Here is a 16,357-nt window from a genome sequence, read left to right as displayed (position 1 = left end):
TCAGTACCATAGTACTTTCCGTAAATAAATTTGTTGCAGCTACTCTCCAGCTGCCCAAAACAATGAACGTGCCAAGTGCTGTGCAAGCAAAGAGGACTTCAACAATACAGGGGTGTATTACGTTTTACCGACACGCTTTATAATTAAGAGTTAATAATTATAATTTTTCCTTCTTCCTGCTATCAAATTACATTCACATAAGCAAAGATTCGTAAGAATATAACTCTCCTCCTTTAAATAAATATGTATAGAAAACTACAGTCTATTGGAAGTTGTCTAGTAAAGCATCAGCTGAACACGCATCCTCAGTTTCAAAATGTCTTTTTGTACAGATAAGTTGTGTGTAGCTTATTTGTGCAAATATGAAAGTACTCATGTAATAAAACTAAATCCCCAGTACCTTCTGCCTTTGTGTAGCTAATACTCAAGATTTGTTGTTTTGATATGAATCTTTGTATATTAGCACATGCTATGGGCTCCACAGTTCCATAGTTAAATGTTTTTTGGTTTTTTTTTTTCATTCAAGTCCATGCACGATCAGTAAAGCTATTTAATATGAGTTCTCAAAGACCGTCCTCTGTTACTTCTTCATAGTACCAATAGCATTTATAACTCTATAATTATTACAGCAAATACAATTAAAGGCCATTTCTAAATATGAGTTCTTACTGGAGGTCATGACTGGAATGCAATAACAGCTTTCCAGATGAAGAGAGCTGCAATTATATTCTGAAGTTTTTGACTTTCAAAACCAGGAAATTTTACTCCTTTATTGTCAGGACAATCTGAGCAAAGAATATAAAAAAATCTTAGGAAAAAATAACTGAAGAATTAATCAATGGATGGGGTGCCAGTTTTAATGTACTGGGGTATGTAAATATGTAAATAATGATAATTCTTCATTCATCTAGTGTCAGATTTTAAAAACAACATCTTTCATACTCACAGTGACTCTAAAAAGTAGGGTTTAGGCTGTCTCCTGTGTACATGGAAAGCTGTTGCTGATGCAGGTCTCCAACAAAGACCCAATCCTGTTTGATTAGTTCTAGCAGACACTTAGCAGTTGCCCACCCTAGAATAAGTTGTCATTACTCTGCCACCAGATTAGCTTTAGAGCTCGCCATTAAGAAGATGTACTTATACTTACTCAGTGTTAGTGCCAACCCTGAAATAAGAACAGTACAATTCCAAAATGCCCCAAAGTTACTCTCTGGAGACAAGGCTGTTGATGACTTATCCTAGATCAATCATCATTGAAGGTCGCCTGTCCTATTGGGCAATATTTGTTCAGTAACTAATAAAGATCAGCCTGCAGTTATTTATATTAGGTTATCATCTCTCCAGGGTGAAGCTTAATCCATTTTACAATGTTTTTCCCAACAAGACAACATGAGTTTCTCTGTCTGAAAATGAATTAAGTGCATGGTTTCTAAATATGGGATCTGACATTGTTCTTGTTACAAAAAGCAATTTATTCCCCAAAAGGCTTACACTTCAAAGGTTATATAAAAAGGTTCAAATATCAGTGCTATCCATTTTTCAATTACTGGGCTTCCTAACACCACTAGCTTTTGGACAGATAAGCAGTGGTATCAGTTTTCTTATTCAACATCTCCAAGGTTTCCAATTCAGCATCCCAGAGAAAGCAAATTTATTGTAATACATCTAGCTGCTTTTGAAGCAGGAGTATCCAGATTGTTTCCCACAAGGCTATATGGTATATCAAATTGTATCTTAAAGGGATGTTTATGAAGGACTAGATACTAATGATTGTGATTATTGCTGTAGATTAGAAAGCTTGACTATGGCCAGACTTTCTTATCAACTTAAAATTTTTAGTAATAGAGAGAAAATAGATTTCTTCTACCAATGAAAATTGGAATACACTTGTGAAATATGACTGTTCCAAGGCGATTCTTTCTTCCAACATCATTATAAAATTCAAACAAAAAACAGTGAGAATAACACACGAAACTTTGTCATAACATTCTCTGTGTGTTCATAGCTTCTGTAACAATTAGCAATATCAAATAGGAGGAAGATAGCAACAATAACAATAACCATTATAATGGCTTTTAATTTTAAATCAAATGTTCTCTCTTACCAAGATATCATTCAAGTATTAAGTATATTAAGTAGTATATTCAAGTAGTAAGTACATGAAAAAGGTTTTTCTTTACAAATTAATAAAATTCCTTTTGCTATAATTTCTGACCATACTTTATGGACAATGCAGCCAAGCTTTGACACATTTTAATAGGCAAACTGTCATGGGAAATCTTTCAGAGTTGTGGATCAGCACTAAGTCATAGCATCTGGTTTAGAACTTGCTTCTGCCAGGAATTTCTTGGAGGAAAAATAGAAAATGTTGATAAATTCTAAACCTGAGTGGGAAGCTTGGTATGACAGAGCAGTTACTAAATCTGCCAAAAACACTCGTCTGATGCTGATTGCAGAAAATTATTGTTTTCAATCTCAGATGAAGGCTGCAGTAAGAAGTGATATGTGTTGATCTGAATTTACTTCCAAATTATGTATTTTTAATTGTTATTTTGACAAAGTGATATTTCATTTTTCATTGGATGGGTCAGATGGATGTTTTTAAGACACTGGGAAAAAAAAAAGAAAATAAATAGAGAAAAGGAAAAGGAACCACTACAGAGAATTGTTCAAAACCTGAAATGTTAAAAGTGATGTAAACATAATAAATTAACAGTCACAGATGGTACATAGCAGGAATATGCAGGGGCATTCTTTGATCAGAAAAGATACAAACACTGCACATCAAAAACATCATGGCCTGTCCTGCAAAAAGAAAAAAAGAAAGAATTCATGGAGTAGATAAGATAATTACATGTCACAGGTAAAAAATTGGGGAAAGGTTTGAAGGAGAAACATATTCTTTATGTTATCCTTTGGCTGGAGGAGAGCTTCACAAGGCAAGTTCTGAAATTCTTACTGTCAGAAAGTGTATGAGTTTAGCAAATTTTAAGGAATAGTGAATTAAACTATATACTTCAAAAATGAATTAGAACAGAATAAAATAAAGCACTGATTCATGAGAGACAAATTTTCCCAAGCTTTTTGGTAATACAAGTCGTATTTTACAAGTATGAATGTAAGTAAACCTTTGGAGATGTCAAAAGACAAAAAAAAAGAGAAAAGGAGAACTATATGAGGAAATAACAGTAGAGCTGGAGAAGGCAGAAAATGCCAGACATGGGGAATAGCGAAGGATCTGGTTACAGGAAGGCCTGCTAGGAGTTGTTCTAAATGGACAGCTATGAAAAGAAGGAATTCCGTGGTACCAACAAGGATTGATCTTGGAATTGAAAACAAAGAGCAAAATGCTGTGAGAAACTGTAACCCTCAAAGAGGGCAGGAATTGAATATTAACAATCAGGTAATTTTCAGAAACACAGAATTAAACTTAATTTTCCAGGTGTTCTTGATGCAGCTTTATCATAATGTGGTTGCAAAAAAGAGAAGTATGATTTTAAATCCGTGTGGAGGTTAATCCATTTGAGTTGAAGAATTGATAACATCGTGCAACAAAGCTGGGACACAACCTCATCTGGAATAACACTTAAACCAGTAATAGTTCATGCTCAGGACAAAGAATTGAAAGTGGAAAAGTAGAGGTAAGTCATTGGCATGAAAAGTAAAATCTATTAAAACTCAAAAGACATTCCACGTAGTAATAAGGAAGTTGAAAAGATACATCCATCTATAAATATTTTGTGTCAATAAACAAAAAAAAAAAGGGAAAGAGTTATCAAAGCAAAAGTATAATTAAAAAAATGTTAAGGATATAGAATGCCTATAAGCTCATACACTCCAGAAATAAGAAAGGAGATTCTAGCCATAAGACAAATAATATTATTCTCATCTAGGGCAGTGAGATAGAGAAATCAAACAGATTTTGAGAGAGAGATATTAAATTTGCTAAGTAATAGTGTTGATAGCCATGGTGAATAACCTAGACCCTACATTTCAGGTGAGAAAAGAAAACATGGGCAAAACAGAAACGAAACTGAACTTAGTAGGCTATTTATAATATAAGATGTACTTCAAAAGATGTCATGCCAGAGATCATGAAGACATTTTTTACCTGTTTCTAACATTTGGAATAGTGATAATTGATCCCCTCTCCTATTTTCCTATTCAATTCTTTCAAACTACCCTTTCCTGTGAATCTAAATCCTGCTTTTCTATAGAAGAGATTTTATAAGAGTATATGAGATTATTGAGATTGGATGGCTAAACCTTTGTTGCTTCGTGTAGCTCCATCAAAATATTTCCAAGACAAAATTCAGCTGAGGGAAGAGCAATGTCTGGTTAGCCTGAATAAATTAATTCCAGTTACAGAACACTCTTATTTCTTTATTTGGTATTCAGCCTTACCAGCTTCACTGCAATGTAATGCAGAAAAACTGAGCTATGAAGGGTTTGTCTTTTTCTTAGAGTGCAGCAACTGAATTAGCATGCAGTTTAAGTGCCTGCTTGAAAGTCCTAAATTTGCTGAGAGTTCCTCCTTTAAAATAATTGCAGAATTACTAGGATATTTGTAACTGCTAAGTTCATACTTAGGTAAGGGTGTAATTACTGTGTAACATGTATACAGAGGTCATAGAACAAGGCTTTGGATTACTTACATTTTGTTCCTCTGGGCAAAACAAGATTCTCAGCTGGTACGTGGGGGCTTATCTTAATTAATATCTTATATCCAGGTCTCACCTTAAAATTTCTCCTATTGCAACTGATTCAGTCATTTACTTGCAGCATTTTGTTACTATAGCATCAAAAGCACTGCTACTGCTATGGTGTGGGATCAAGTATTCAACCTGGATTATTCCAATATTATTATTTACATAACGTTAATATTTGATGTTCATATTCATGTATATTTCTTTATCACTGTATTTATGGAACATAGATGTGAGTATTGCATCATCTATTTCATGAAATTCTTTGAATTAGGCATCTTTGTTCTACTAGTAACGGTTAGTAAGATGAATACACTAGCTTAAATTAGTTATTTTCTTTCCTTCATTGATAATTAGCACTAGAGGGAATGAGTATGAGTTACCTATTAACTCCAATTGCTATGTTTAGCAGTGCATCCAGAAAAATACATTACTAGTCACAGTAAAATCCTGCTTCTTTTCTCCTATTTTTTTTCAGAACTCATCAGAAAAGGGAAGATTACAGCTGTGGGAGACCCTCACACTGCACTTTGTTCAAACCAATGGTTTTTTATGTTGTATATTTGGCATATGAATACTTGCATTACTGTTTAACAGTTAATTTCTTCTGTCTATAGAAAGTGATGTATTTACTATGATGATATCAGAGTAGCACTGTACAATCTGTATTTATATAAATTATTTCATCAAATGGAGTCAAATTTTACCACAATCAGGGATATAGGGTTAGCTCTACGGGCTTTGGTAAAGTCAGGAAATAATTTGACCCTGTTATTTAAAAATTAAAGGAATTTCATCTTAGTACACAGCCTTACAAGGTCATCACTTCTTTCACATCAGATGCTACCTTCATGAAACAGCTAATATTTATTTTCATGTGGTTCAGAAACTCTTATTCTGTTAGTGACTCCTATTTATATGTATATGTAAACATATGTAAATACATATGTTTATATGTATTTATGTAACTTACTGTGTTTGTAGCTTAAAGTGAACAAGCTCTTATTGTTCAGTTGATGTTATATTAAAATATCAAGCTTGTCATTCTGTAAATTGTTAGAAACAATAAATAGTTAATAACATGGATTGGCACACAATGGTGCCATAATTAATAGTGTGCAGAATATCTGGCAAAATAAAGTAGCTATCTGCTCATAATTAAACTAGATACTCTTGTGTCTTTTTCCCCTCAAGATACCTGACATCTGTAATAGCTATAACTGCAGGATACAGACATCAAAGTACAAGGAAAAGTACTTAAGTAAAAGGATATGCTCTGGTCAGGACTGAGACAGGAGAGTAGACACCTAGATTTTCAAAGCCAAGTGGTAAAAGATCTGAATGGAGACTTGATCGTAACTGTTTCAATCTGGCAGAAGCCTAGACATTAATCCCAGCTTCCATTTGTGTGGAAGAGAAATTCCTCTCCTTGTGATAGACTTCTGATACTGTACTTTATCTGCATAGAGCATCACAAGTGTTACTGTCCTTCATGTAATAAACAGAGCCTCTGTAATGACTACTGCAGTGGAAAGTACTTGCACATTATAAAATTGAAATCAATCTCCTATAGACATTTTTAAGTGCATTGGAGAATGGCCTTAGAATTGAGAACTGGTTTTTCCAAGTGATTGACTGGAAAAGAAATGGGATGCAGTTGAAGAGGGGCAAAAGGGAAATAATGCATTTTGGGATAATCTGCAGCAGAAATAGCAGAACGGAGGAGGACTGGTTGATTAGTGGCTTTGGAAAAGAGTCTAACTATCTAACTCATCAATGTCATATAGTTCCAGGAAAAGAAGTATATTACTGGCTTCTAAAAAGTATGATGTAGCATAGTCCCTTCACCCTTCTCAGAACTGGAAAAAAAACATTTTTGGTAGGTACAGTATGTAGTTTTGAGTAATGCACAGAAGACGTTCACATACTAGAAGAACTCAGACTAAACAAACTAGTTTGCAACAAGATTGTCTCAGTTTCCAGGATGTTTGTGGTTGTTTGATCTCAAGGCAAAAAGAGTAGAGGAAAAACTGTCAGCAATCTTTGTGTACATCAAGAAACTGCATACATGGATAGAAAGGAAATAATATATATAAAATACATTTAGTACAAAATGTTTATCTTGATCTTTTAAGTATATCTTTGATAAATTCTCATGAGATGACAGAATGTGGAATGCTGCAGGCCCATATTATTTTTCCTCATGAGATGGTGGACATTTGCTCTATTTTCTATTATGCGTTTTAAATTACAATTAGTAAAAAAGAAGGAAATTATTCCTGGTCAGTTTTGGTAAAAAATCATAGAATATGCTGAGTTGAAAGGGAACCATTAGGATTATCAAATCCAGCTCTTGGCTCTGCACATGACATCCCAAAGAGCCACTCCCTGTGCCTGAGAGCACAAATGCTCCTTGAACTCTGTCAGACTGGTGCTGTGACTACTTCCCTGGGAGCCTGTTCCAGTGCTCAACAACCCTCTGGGTGAAAAAAAAAATTCCTCATATCCAACCTAAACCTCCCCTGACCCAGCTTCATGCCATTCCTTCAGGTCCTGTCACTGGTCACCATGGAAAAGGTATCAGTGCCTGTCCCTCCTCTTTCCCTCACAAGGAAGCTGTAACTGCAATGAGGTCTCCCCTCAGTCTCCTCCAGGCTGAACAGACCAAGTGATCCCAGTTCCTCCTCCTACCGCTTCCCCTCAAGGCTCTTCACCATCTTTGTTGCTCTCCTTTGGATACTGTCTAATAGTTTAAAGCCTTTTTGCTATTTTGCCACCAAAAACTGGCCCCAACTCTTGAGGTGAGGTTGCCCCAGAACAGAACAGAGAGGGACAATCAGGGCCTGCTTTGGTGTTTTGGTTTTCTGCCTACCAGGAAAAGAACAATAGCTAGGAAATTCTGAAGGAGGGAAGTACTGACTAGAGTGACAGTGTGCCAAGTCTCATTCTTCTTCCCAGAATTTACTTCTTGTTCCTCCTTTATCACCCTGCCTTTTTTGAATTCCATTGTGCATTTGTCTCTTTAATAATAATTCTCAGCAGTTGCTTGCTTAAAAACACTTTGAAGTATCCATTAGCAGAGATGAAGGTATTATAAAGGGATTTAAACTTGCAGTTGTGATATCCTCTCATTTCTCCATATCCTCTCATATCCCCATTATGACATAGAGTCTTGGAGTAGCCAAGCCACTTGGTGTCAGTGACTAGAGCTAAACCCAAGGATTAGCCTGGAAAAGATACTGATTTGAAATGTGGAGTTTCATGGCTTCTTGGTCAGAATTTGGCCAAGTTTTTCAGCATTAAAGCTTTTACTCATCAAGTTACTAGCCATTTCAGAAATCTATAGTTACTTTTATTGTATTTATCCTTCCCTCTCCTGTTTACCCTTCACACATACAGTGTATTTAGTGTCATAATTCAGAGTAGTCACCCTGTGTAGGGAACTCTAAAGTTATTAATTCCTGTCTGGAAAGAAGTTTGGTTTCATTCTTATATGTCTAATTCAGGGCTACTGGTACCACAAGGCAAGAAAACCCACACAGTTTTGTAGGTACATTCCCAAGACAATAAAAAAAAAATCTTCTGTCATTCTCATATCTACATGGACACACTCTTGAATTATAAAATTCAAATAAAGAGCGCAAAGACAATAATGCTCTTCACTGAATTATAAATATATGGAATAATGGAACTTTTCTACACATATAGCCAAAACCTTTCCATTATTATAGAAAAAACAACATTTCCCATCACAATGAATGCAGCACTACAAAATAATAATTAAGAATGTGTTGCTGGTTGCTAAGTGGATAATGCACAGCTTTTAATTAGCTCAGAAATAAGCTCTCTTGTATTATGAAATGCACAGATGTGTCAACTTGAGCTGGAGGTTCTTCAGCAGACGTACTGAAGAAACACTACATAATGCAATAAGTTGGATATTCATATTGAGAATGAAATTCAGTACTATATTGTAAAACCAATGTAGTTTAATTTTATTTTATTATTTTCTATAGGAAGGTAGTGACATATGTAATATCAAAGTGAAATCTTTCTATTCCTCATTTATTTAATAATCTCTTCAGGCATCTGTAAGGAAGATATTTAACCCACACATAGTGCCTGAGACACTGGGCTTGGTGTGGAGATTTGCTTGTTTGCTTGTTTTTCATTGAATATTGAATTGTTTATATCACATTGCCATTAAAGGCAATATAAGTTGCTCAAGTGTAGCTGATGGATTTGCATATCTGGAAAAAGAGACCTGGTTTGGCATGTAGAATCTTTACTGTTTGTGAGGATGTGAAAATGTGGAAATTCAGACTGAAGTAATATTCTGACTGAGCGCATATGAGAAGTTTTGAGTGGCTGCAAGCAACTTTGGTCACTCTTCTGGGCATAACTGAAATCACTGCATTAGGCTTGCTATCATTTGAGCCAGTCAGATTCCTCTGCACCACTCGAAATGTTGTAGATGTTAGAGATCCAACTCCAGAATCCACTAAGATATTTGAGATTATTGACACATGCTTTTCAAGTCTGAGGCAAGCATTTCTGCTGTACTTGAAATTAAATTAGTAGGCTGGCAACAAGCCAAAAGCCAGCACTGCACCAGAAAAGCTGTGCCACCTTCCATTTTGAACTGGTAAGGAAAGAAAAGGCCAAATTCAATCTTCCTGCAAAAATCAGCTCATTGCTGTTACTGGATTTAGAACTGATCTGGATTGGTAATAGTTAGAAGACTGCATCATTCTGTTTAGTATCTGGAACATAAAAAATTGCATGGCTCACACAGCAAATATTTCCTTACTGGTAATACTGTTAGGTAGCAAGGTTAAGATGCAGGCAGTACAGAAACAAGTGTTAACTTCAGTCATGCAATGAATACCTTCAATTGGGTTTGGAGAGACTTAAGAAATGCCCACTATTTTTAGAGCTTTGGGTAGAAGCTGCAGGCAGTTTTGTTAAGGTTTATTATGTTTAACAATTTTGTTTTGCTTTTATGGTTTAATATTATATGTGTTTACAAGGATAGCATAAACTGAAAGCTTATTTGGCCCTGCCCAAGTTTGCTTGCAGCCTAGTGGTAATGAGAAAATATGATGGGGGATGCATGGGGGCAGGAAAAAAGTTATGGAGAGGATCACTGGATGTCTTGGTTTTATCGCATGCCTAGATAGTTTCATTGAACTTTCTTTCTTTCTTTCTTTCTTTCTTTCTTTCTTTCTTTCTTTCTTTCTTTCTTTCTTTCTTTCTTTCTTTCTTTCTTTCTTTCTTTCTTTCTTTCTTTCTTTCTTTCTTTCTTTCTTTCTTTCTTTCTTTCTTTCTTTCTTTCTTTCTTTCTTTCTTTCTTTCTTTCTTTCTTTCTTTCTTTCTTTCTTTCTTTCTTTCTTTCTTTCTTTCTTTCTTTCTTTCTTTCTTTCTTTCTTTCTTTCTTTCTTTCTTTCTTTCTTTCTTTCTTTCTTTCTTTTCTTCCTTCCTTCCTTCCGCCACTTCCTTCCACCACTTCCTTCCGCCACTTCCTTCCTTCCACCACTTCCTTCCTTCCGCCACTTCCTTCCGCCACTCCTTTCCTCTTCTCACCTGTCATTTTCAGAATTAAGGTTATCCATAAGTCCCAGTAATATTATCAAAAGTGTTTTCAGAGTTCCTTCTTTTTGAGTCCTCCCTAAACCTCCGATTCACCACAAATTATTCTTTTTGCTTTTTGAGCCCATCATCTTCATTGCTTCTCTTCTTTCCCTGTTTCCTTTCCTCCAGAAGGGGAAACCTCCAGGGGAACTTGCAAGATACATAGATGCCTTGGAAGGGAAAAGAGGAGACAGTTGTAGGTTATCTGAGGTGTAGGTTTTATGGGAATTTCCTTTCCAAAAGAGGTGTGTGTTATCCGACTATCAGGTTATATACAGGAAAATATGGTAATATATAAAACCATTTTAGTTCTATCTGATATATTATCCTCGGCTTGTGAAAGGACAGATTTGTTTTTCTGAGATGTGCATATCTATACAATTCCTTTTCTAATGTGAGAACAAGCATGTGCAACTGATATGTTTTAGTGTTTATGCTTCTCTTTTATACCAAGATTTTGTATGAGATAGAAGATGTAATATTACACAAACTTTCGTTGTTGTTGTTGTTTTATACATTTTAAGTTTTATATTATGGCAGGTTAATTTTAGATAGGGAAATGAAAATTTTAAAATTGCTTCTTTTTTTTTTTTTCCTCAGGGAAAAGACTATAAAGATACTTTTTAAAAGCAGAAATATAATCTAACAAAGAGTGCTTGATATTGCATCATGAATGCCCCAAAACCAAACTGGATAGCTTCAGAAGTCATAGCTCTTGCTCCAGAAAGCCCTGGGCCTTATTTCAAAAGCTTGATATATTTTGTCATCCAAGCTTAAAATTTACAACTCATGAAGAAACAATGGGTTTAAATATCACTTTGATAGTGATAGTGATTCCTTAATATTGTACCAGTAGGTAACAGAATATTGCAATCTTCGCCAGCAAAGATTTCTATGTTGCAAGCTGACTAACTATGCAGTAAAACGGCCACCAGAAAAATATTTAATAGGCAATTATTAGATATACCACTAAAAACGATCTTTTCCTTTATTATTTTTTTGTCATCTTTTTTTTTAATATAAATTAACAACCTTGTTTTCTAATGCAATTTTGTTTTTTCAGGTGGCAGAAAATAATGTCTGCACTTTTCTTTGACATTAACTATATTATTATTGTTGTTGTTAACATCATCATTGTTATCACTACCAGTATTACTTTATCAATAAATTTTCTTCGGTTTATTTCATTAAATCAGGGCTTGTTCTACAAATGTATTTAGGAGTCTAACTCCTAATTTGTCTCCTTAAACATTGAAAGTATATTAATTCATAGTACATTAATACCATTGAAATTATAAGGTATAAATACCTGTTATTTCAAGTGAGAGAAATCAGACATCCATTATGTACTTAAATAAACTCCCATAGGCAATTGATAAGGGCAAAAAGAACAATTAATTAGTGAGAGAGCATTTTTCATTAAATGACTGGTTTATTTCTTATTTCTTAACCCTGATTCTTTAAAAAATGTGGAAAAATGTTAATCAAATCCATACTAAATAGTTTTACAGCACAATAAATTTTTCCAGTTTTCCTACATTCTGTTCTTAGTTGACCAATCTGCCTGTCTCAAACAGGCTAATTCCATACTGATGGAAATCCAGCATTTCCCTGTACTTTCTACTTTCCTAAAAGCATTGCATATTCTGCTGGGAAGAAGAAACTCAGAAAGGATGTGGAAAGGACATGGAAAAATGCTGCATGGGCCATCATGCACTTCTACAAGTTGTGCCTCCGAGATCTTCCAGTTTTCTTTCTAGTAGAGTCTCAGTTGAACAGAGCCCTCTAGGTAACACACGCACAAATACATTTCTTTTCAGATGTAGTGTTCCATGCCCTAAAGAAAACAGGGATTTTTTTTTTTCTTGCAGTGAGAAATTTTCAATTTTGCTGAATGCAACCTAATTTTATTGAATCTGACAGTCAACAAGACCGAATTACACTTTTTCCAATTTTTGTATTTAGAGTAGGTAACTGGGGCAGAGGCTGAGTGATAGTACGTACATGAGCTCTTAGTGACCTCAATGATAACTCACCTATATATTCTTGAATCTCGTTTTGCAGTCCTGTGGATATGATGCTAGCCATCCAAGTGACCCTATTTGAACTCCATTTCTATGGCCTTTATTAGTGTGCCATCAGGATAATGATTAGAGCTTTAAGTATCTATTTCTTACAGAGGACATTGTGGTTCCTTATAAAGGTACTGTGCGTTGTATGCTATTTTTTTGCCTGTGTTTGATGGAATGCTGAATTTTCTGCTTTCTTCTTTAACTCCAAATGCTTTTGTAAGGAAGAAAGTCAAATATCTTCCCTTGTCTTTATATATAAAGGTGACTATCCATTTCTAAAAGAAACATCATGTTAAGTGCAGTTGTTAAAGTAACAGTAGCATATTACATTGCGTGTCTCCTTCTTCCACATTTCTGCCAGGCCTAAGAGTGCTAGACACTTAAGCACACAGTGACATTACCAGGCATAAACAAAAGCAGCTGTGGCAGAAGATAAAGAACAAAGCCTTCTAACAAATTTTCCTAACTTCAAGGATGAGCAGAACAAGGAAGTAATTGCACTTACAGCATTATTTAATGGCTTTTTCATTAAATCCAACAAAGAGCATAATAAAGAATCCAGGAGCAGTAAGGGACAGATTTCTATCTTTGGTTCATAGTGCTCATTTAAAAATATGCTGCAAGATGATGTGTATCTGTATAATTTTAATTATTTGGAAAAATGATGAGTAAACTCATTTGCTGCAGCTTTGTGTCAGTAAATGAGAACTGATGCAAAAATAGACTTTTTTGATCCATACTGACTTCATGAACATTCCAACCAAGGCATAGCATTCCAACAGTGGGTACTTGTGTACTTCAGGTCCAAATAACCATGTAATCTAGAACCACACATCTGAAAAGAACAGGAAGAGGATACATTGCTCTAAGAGTATGATCCAGTCTGGCAAGTTCTTCATCACACTTTAGGCGTTGTGAACTTTCAACCTTTTACATGGATATAAGTGACTTTTTTGGTTGAAAAACTTGATGACTTTGTAAACTAACTTAAGGTGGAAAAGAAATGCTGTATTTTAATTTATTTCTAGAAATAATTATTTCTATTAGTATCTAAAGACATCATTAACTTAGGAGTTACTTGAAAGAAAATTCTGTCAGGTCTTCTAATACTTCATGGTGGCCAGGAGGTTTCCTCTCCATAGTAGTCTTTGTCTACACAGTGGTATGGAAGCTTGTTTAAATGTACATTGATGGTTTCATATTTTGACTTTAGTCTATCAGTTCCCCATCTTGAAAACTGTGGTAGGAATAGAGGTTATTTATTAAGCAGTAAAAAATTCTGTCCCTTCTCAGAGAGATTTGGATTACTGCAAATTACTTCTTCTTCTAAGTGTTTATTCTGTCCTTCAACTAGAGACTTTTAAAAAAATGTTGTTCCTTGAATAGTTCATGTTTCATGAATTATTTTCCTTAGACTGCACTCATGCACTGTAGAGAATTGAAGGGACACGTATTAAAAAAATAACCAGAAGAAAACTAGTGATCTATTAAAATAAGGCAGGAAAAGATAAAAGTTACAGAAGAGATAAAAAAGAAAAACTAATAAAATATGATATTTCTAACAAGCAGTGAGTTTACCCAAGGTCAGAGCTATCAGTTTCAAACAGATGAAAATGTAAAGAGAGATACAATTTAGATGAAAGCATTTAAAACAGCAAAAACAAACAATGAGGAATGTAATGAAACAGATTGTGTACTAGATTTTCAAATGCAGGTAAAGAAAAGTGGAAGGAAACAAAAAGAAACTTGAAGAAAATTCTAAACAGGAGCAAGCCTAACAGAAAACTGAAATAGAGTTCTACCAAGGATAACTGTACCTCAGGACAGCTTGAAAAGCATGTAGCTGAAAGTGAGATAAAAGTACTCATCTCCTGTGAAAATGGAGCAAGAAACAGTTAGGACCACATCTATCCAAAGACATTTCCACAGCCTCTCTGGGTAGCTTGATGCAATGCTTGACACTCTCACAGCAACAACAACACCAACACCAACACCTTCCCCCACATGTTCAAGTGGAATTCCATATATTTCAATTTTTGCCCATTGCCTCTGGCCCTTTCAGTAGGCAGCAATGATAAGAGGTTGCCTCTTCTTCCCTTCCCCACCAGGTCTTTACAGGCATTGATCAGGCCCCTCTGGTCTAAACACTCTCAGCTCGTTCACACTCTTTTCATGTTGCATGTTATCCCTTCCCTGCCCAAGGCTGCCATAAGGAAAACACCCAAGACTAATCTGGTCATTCAGTTTTGTCCAAGATTTTTATCATTTGGCTGGACCAAGACTCAGACAAAGTTTTCTTGTCTTTATGGAGGATGATAGAAAGGAACTTCCAATGCTGTATTTGCAGTAAAAGAAAATGCTTAATTAAGAAACTTTAATTGTATTTATAGCCCAACTTCTATCTACAACTTTCTAACTATTTATCTACATCTCTTTTTTAATTGCAAATCTCAATTAGTAACCTGTAAGTCATCTATTGCTGATTTAAATTTTACCATAATGAAATGTACTTACTGTCAAAGCTTTGGATGTCATTTATTTATTTTACATAAACTGGAAAATAAAACTATTCATTTATACTAGAAAATCCACATAATGCTTAAGACTGTAATTTTTTCTTTAGGATATTCATGTGATTTCTTCAACAAATACACTGAAGATGCTGCTTCACAAAGGAATGCTACTGTATGAGAGATTGAATTGTTCAGTTACTTTTTCACTGCTGGACCTCACATTTGGTAATCCAGGCTCAAATTTCAAAGGGTATTATCATGAGTTAGGGCTGGAGCTGTTACTTCATAAAGTCAAACTTGTGTGTCTGCTTAGAAGGATTGGGTCAATTTTCTTACTATGAGCAACAATTTTAATTTGAAGTATTCTGCTTAACTCTGGCTATTAGAGCACAGAATTTGGTTTTCAAGAGTATGTGAGTTTTGAAAGAAAAACTATCTACCTTATCTTTGGATTCAGGAGACATAGGAGTAAAGAACTGTAGTAACTACAATCAGAGCAGATGAGTTCTCAGGAATCAATCACAGTTTCATTATATATATATATATATAATATATAGGTTTTTGGATTCTTCATCATTGCATTATGGTGAAAGATTTTTCAAGAATGGAAATTAGTTCTTGACTGGACCAAAAAAAATCTCTACCCTTTTTTATCATTATAAAATATGTTTACTAATCCAGAAGCAGATAAGGTCTCTTGTATCTCACTGTGTAACATTCCAGTGAAATAGCGTTGGAGTTCTGTGCAAGATTGTTTTAAGGAGAACCAGAATGCAGATCCTTGTATTTAGTGAGAATTTTTTTACCCAGATATGCTCTTTCACTATAAAAATTGCTCCTCCACTCAGTTTGATTGGAGATGCTGTTGTTTAGCTCATTAGAAATTAATGCTTTATATTATGTCTCAAATTTTGGTACAGAGTATTAGAGATAAGCAGCATCCGCTACTTGTTTGACTCCTTGGTCTGTCATAAGGCCAAACATAACTTGGAATGGTAGAAATGCCACTGTGCAGAGATAGCTCCATCAGGAAAGATATTTTTTACCTTGGTCAGCAAATGTTTCCTGCTGAAAGATATCCAGAATGGGAAGAAGAAACTGTTTAGTTTTTGCTCAAGGCACGCCAGCATGAATGTGGGGGAAAATGAAAAAGAAATCTACTTTATAAGAAGAAAACATTATGTATATGAGTAAAATTGTCAGTCATTCATTTATTATATCTGCCAAAAAGAATAGTGTATTTGGCTGCTCCAACTGTTTATATTGGGTCAGTTGCCTGGTTGTTTTTTCAAGGAGAACCAGAAAAAAAAAGTGCTTTTACACATAATGCTGAGACTGGAAACAGGAAGAATTACTAACTAAATAAATGCTTTTAAAAGCTGTCAGTGAGAAAGTTGAAGGCTTATTTTATCTGTCTAGGCAAAATGAGATGTTC

The sequence above is a fragment of the Ammospiza caudacuta genome, chromosome 1 (genome assembly GCF_027887145.1).
Source record: "Ammospiza caudacuta isolate bAmmCau1 chromosome 1, bAmmCau1.pri, whole genome shotgun sequence".
Lineage (NCBI taxonomy): Eukaryota > Metazoa > Chordata > Aves > Passeriformes > Passerellidae > Ammospiza > Ammospiza caudacuta.
This window is presented reverse-complemented; position numbering follows the sequence as displayed.